Below are 6,000 nucleotides of genomic sequence, written 5' to 3' on the forward strand. Positions count from 1 at the left end.
CCTTGCTCTGGCTAAAAGGCAAAATAGAAATGCCAGAATTCAGATCCAGTATTGCCCCGAATATGTTCGAGACAGTTTTCATCCCTGGTTTAGGCTTTGTGTGACCCGTTTAATCTATTTCTTGGGCCACTCTCTGTCTGTGAAATGAAGAAAATACGTGATGCTTGTACAGGGAAGTGGGGTGAATGTATTTACTGGCATGTCTAAGATTTCCAAAGACACTCAATTCTCTTAGATACTCAGCTTACTTTTCAACTCAGTGGAATTTGGATGCTTTTCTATGAGCTATGATAGGGCCTGCTTTGGGCACCTCACCACTGACTCAACTGGAAGCAAAAGCAGGCAGAACTTCATCTACTGAAATGTTCATGTGTCAGAGAAAAATGAGTATGGATGAGTAAAAACTATGTGTCTTCTCTTTATCTTTCCTCCATATAGGCAATCCATTTCCTCATTCTCTGAGGTTTCTTTTTTTGTCCTGTAGTCTTTTTCATTTCTGAGAAAGGTGAATGTGAGCTGATTGGAATAGAATCATATATGTATGACTAGGATGGATTTCTAACTGGCATGTCAACTTCAGCAGGCTAATCAAGCTGTTAATGAGCCCTATTTTTATTTTTTGCATTTTTCCAGTATTGTATTTAGCTCCAGATTTCTTTTGAACTATTTTGAATAATTCAACTTTTTTTTTTTTTTTTTTTTTTTTTTTGTCCTCAGTCAAGAGGGCATAGAGTATTTCTAACTTTCAGAAAGTTCTAAGCACCTTCAGTGCAGGCATTCATACTGGAAAACCTTAGCCTAATGCTTTCTGCAGGACCCCATGGACCTAGAGTGGAATGTGACAGTGTTGTGATCTCTCAGCACAACAAAAATGAGACACCTCAGAAATGCTGTAGTGGAAGAGGACCTTACAATAACAGATTTGGGGGGCAGAGGTTTTGATAATGACTCTTCTTCTTTTTAGAATTCATAAACATCAGGATCAGCAGATATTTTAAACAATAATTTGGTTTCATAAGCATCTTCTGAACTCGTGAGTTTGCTTTTCTTTTCTTTACCTTTTGAGAAAAAGTTGTTAATACTAGAAAAGCAGCAGCATTTCTTACTTGTATCGTGTGTGGGTGAACTTGGCAAACACCCTGCCCAGTTAACCTGTTAATTATTAATAATAATTAATTAATAATAGAGACACAACTTTTCTGTTGAAAATCTGCATGTTAATACTAAAGGATATATATTAATTCCCCATAATATTTAATTTACTTAGTCCTAGTCTGTATGCTCTCATGCAGAAAGCAGAAGAAAATAAGAGTGGGGATCTTCCTCTCTGTGAGATTCAAGGGGTTATCCTCTCACCTCTCTTTGCTGGTACCTGAGGTTGAAAGGCATAAAAATTCTGGAAAAGGCTGGAAGATGATACAACTGAAAGCTGGCACAGAGAAGTCCATATCCCTGTACTCTCCCAAAACATGCTCTGTAGGAGTTTAACCACATCAGGGAAAAACTCAGTTCTGGAGTGAGACAGAGTGGGAACACCACTGCTCTAAGTCATTGAGGTATCCCTTCCAAGTGGCTGCAGAACAGTACCAAATATTTAGTCTGTGTAATAAACTAACACAGAACTTACAATATATACTAGTTTGAAATTAAGTGTAACATGATAATTCTTTTTTTATTCATCAGTTCAAGTTCTTGTTCCCTGGAAGGCCAAAGCCCATACAAATTAATTCCTCCTCATTCAGGCCTTACCATGCTTTAAGAGCTATTAAAATTCAGAAGACTGCTAATGCCCAGTGATAAAGGCCCAAACTAAACCGATGAATGCAAAGAAAACCAAATATCCCCCTCTGCCCCATCCAGAGCAGTGTAGTGTAGTTTGGTTAAATTGCTTATGTCCCTCAGAAACTTCAGAGCTCTGTTTTGCCAACAATAGTCTCAGTGTGTAAGGGGCTCTGGGCCTCTTTGGCACCACAGCTGCAGGTTGTAAATGTGGTTCTGGAGATTAAGATATTCAAGTGTCCCTCTGTGGAGGCTGCAGAACAACGCCTGAGGTATTGCCCCCTGCATCCCAGGCAGCCTGGTAGTTCCCAGGGTGGCCAGGTGACTGCACAGAGCACACTTCAAGAGGTTCCCACATTGGGTTTAGTTCTCAGAAATGATACTTCTGCCATTTCCTGCATTAGCCAGGGAGTGTTTGGGATGCTGTGCTTCCTTTTCCTGCAGAAGGCTCCCTAAAGATGGTTTAAGTGGTTTTCTAAGCATGAATCCAGTGTAGATAAGATAAAGGATAGGTACACGCTTTAAGAAGAGCACTGGATACTTTGTGCAGACCAAATTACAGCTGGAGCACCACTCTGTTCTGTCTTTTCATGCAGTCATGAAATAATAACAAACATAGAAGGGGCATTTGGAAAAAAGTCACTTGCATAATTTCAAGGAGGGAAATTTATTTACCTGGATCCTACTCAGTGTCTTACTAGTACTTCCAGACTTGTTATTTATTTTCTTTTATCCCATTTTATATAGAAAAAGTTTTTGCTTTGCAGCTTCCTGACTTTTGGAAAACTGTTTGACAGCACTTTAAACAATGAACTGTGGTTGCAGAAATTTTCACTTCTAGAAGCAATAATTAGAGCGTGTAAAAATGTTAGGCCTTGGTCATTTATGCTCATGTTCATCAATCATTTTTCAAATGTGTATCTCTAAGAGAGAAAAGGCTTTTATCACATAAATTCAAGCTTTACAAGAAAACACTAGAGCAGAAAAAGCATAATTGATGGAGCTTGCCTGTGCTTTTCTCAAACCAGAAGAGTGCTTTTGGTTCAGCGTTTTGTCAGCAAATTGTGGCTGAGTTATTAATTGCCTGTCTCACTTATTAAGTACCTGGAATTTATAAATCTTTCAGGAAGGCATTTAGTATAGAAATCTCTGAATGTTACTGGAGCTCCTGACTGGTATCTCTTAAGTAAGGTGTGGACAATAAGAAACACGTCATCTTGAAGAGGAATGAATTAAGCCTGTTGAAATTGTTTGTTTGGTTGTGTGATTGTAAAATAGCTTTTTTGGCATGTGTTGCTTTAGGACCAAGGGTCATAATCTTTCTCCCCCTCGCACTGGAGTTGCATTGACACTCCTGTGGTCCCAGAGCAGTGAGTTAGAAGCCTGTTCCTTTTTTGTGAGTAATTATGCATAACAGCTTTTGGGGACAATTCTTGTAGCTGCTGCTAGCTGGTGAATTCATTGCTGCTTTAAAGGGGAGGGCACAAAAACAAGGGAGGTGACTTTGTCCTCAAGACTGCAGCACTGCAGTTATTAAGAAGGACCTTTCCTTATTTTTCCCATGCTTTTCTTAAGTCCCTTTCATTATGCTGATTCAAAAGAAGATTAGCCAAAAGTAAAAAAGAGAAAAAAAAACGTGACTACTGGACCGTGATGTGATTCAGGGCAGTCATTGCTTAGGGCTGTTTTCAGGAAACTAAAAATTCCTGGACTTAGCATTACCTGAGAAGCAGCTCTCACCCGCTGTGGAAATAACATATAACTGGTGTGTGTGTGTGCATGTGTGTGATCTTGCATTATATCACAAGGTCAGTGAAAACTCAGGGCAGGGAGGGTTCAGAGGAACAGGCAATGTACTCTGGACTTGGGACAGTTGTCATCCAAGTACTCAAGACTACTCTGCCACTGTGTCCTGATCTCATCTGCAGGGACAGGTTTTACTATAAAGAAGGGAGTTCTTTGTGCTTAATACAATCTGTTCACTTAGAAAGTCTACACAGATTTAATTCTGTCTGTTTTAATTATGGTTTTGTGATGACAGCACCTAAATTTTATGAGTAGAACTGAATGAAAATGAGAAGTTTTCTTTAAAAAAATATAAAATAATCCTCTAAATGGGTGAAAACTTTTTAAGGAGAAGAATGTAAAACAGTCTTAGCAGGTATTCTTCCTATAGCTTCCTGCCTTCTACCAAAGATTTTCCTTTCTTTTTAATTGCTAGAAGATTTTATAAGAGGGTATTTAATTATGTTCCAAAGGTAGTGGGTTGAGTGGTTTTACAACATTCCTTTAGAGCTAATAATGATTCACAGTTAACAGTCACATAACATTCCTTTTAGAACAAAAGTATATAAAAAATACTTCGATGTAGAAAATCACAACTTATGTTTGTGGCACAGGATGGAATTACTCCAGATTCTTGCCACACTTCATCCAATTAACTTCAGTTTTCACCTCCAACATGGCTGTCATTATTTATTAAAAGCCTTCTATAATGCAGGAAATGTATTTGTGATGTAGGCCTGAAGCGCAGCAAGGTGTCATGTGTAAAAATTGGCCCCTGTGGGCTGGGTTTAAATTGCTAGAACACACATTGTGTAAGTCATATTTAGCATACTTAGGTGAAGTGGTAAGGATAGTATCTCCTTTACAGCAGAACAAATATTCACTTGGGGTGGATTAACAGTCTCTCAATTTTAGAAGTTGTTGGGTTTTTTTTCCAAGTGTGCATCTTAGGAAGGTAAATAGGAGCTATTACAATACTTTATTTGGACTCAGAAGACCCTTTTTCACCACACTTGCCTTTTCAGAATGATTTCCAAGTGTCAGGCAAAGAATATTACAGAGACACAGAAAAAAGTGGAATGGATTTATTTGCAGTAATCTTTATTAGAGAAAAGGTCTTGACTTCCCTCCTTCATTTTGCAGGAGGAAATGAAGATAACATACATTTCCTTTAAAAAAAAGCATGCTTGGTTTTCATCTACCTCGAGATCTGAATGAAACCTATATTCCCACTTGGCAATCTGTGACACAGCATACCTTTTGGGACAGGCTGTGTAAGAGATTAATAATCTTGCGAATTTTTAAACAGCAGTAATAGATTATTTAACAACTATTAAGCATCCTCAGTAATTTTACTAAGTTGAGTTTAAAAGAATGTGAATGGTTTAAGTAAATTACAGGATAATGCTAAATAGAGATGTTTGCTCCCAGTTTAACTTGTAGTTCTCAAGCTATCAGTTGTTTACTGGTCTAGACCAATGAAGTGCTAAAAGCTAAATACTGTGAAATGTTAAACTTTGATGAAAGATATGAAGAAAGAAACTGTTTCTTTTGCCAACACTGTGGTCAACAGCAGTGCCCTGACCTGATTACTTAAGCTGATGTTTTTCCTAAATCTGTCATGAATCAGTAATTATCAAGTTTTGCAATACTCAATGATTCTCTTGTGAATAGCAAAAAGATTTGTTATTGTAGGTTGGTATTTTCTAAAAACAAGTGTTCAACTCTTGCATCTGCAAGCTCTATACAGTATGTTTTGCGCTTTTTTTTTTTTGCCTGGAGAACTGTGGAATGTCACAACAAATCTCCTGAAGAGTTTCACAAAATGTGAGGAAAATTCAATCTGGCCTAATCTGGAAGTGACCCCTCTGATGTCTTTTAAAATAAACTTTTTTGTCAGTGTGTTTTTCCATTCATGGTTGGAATATATCCAATACAAGTATTCAGTTGTAGGGCTTCTAATAGGAAAAGGAGCATGTACAACATGTTATTATTATTAGTGGGGTATTCTAATAGTAATTTAATATGGTAGGTCGCAGATAATTTTCCCTTTTCCCTTGCACCAAGTGCCATGTGGCATCATGAAGTGTGTTGTGGGTGGGGTCAGAAGAGGGGCTATGTCCATAAATGAGGCTGGAAATTCAATCCATGCTTCCCTTGATTATGGTGGCATAATGCTAACAGCTGGCTATGAAGCCCCAGTAAAACTTGCAGCTCCTGGTGGAGTTTTCTGAGAAATGAGGGACCAAAAATAGGGGAACTTCTTAGGGAGAGGTAATGAGGGATGCAGTAATATGATGCATTGTCTGTTGATTCATTTAGAAATAAAAGGATGGGATGACAAAGCCTCTGTGGGTCTTATTTGCACATATATATACTTTCGGTTTCTGTCCCTGCAAATCTGTGGCTAGAGTCCTGTGGTAATCAAACTTGCTT

Source organism: Apus apus, chromosome 3, assembly GCF_020740795.1.
Source record: "Apus apus isolate bApuApu2 chromosome 3, bApuApu2.pri.cur, whole genome shotgun sequence".
In the NCBI taxonomy this organism is placed as follows: Eukaryota; Metazoa; Chordata; class Aves; order Apodiformes; family Apodidae; genus Apus; species Apus apus.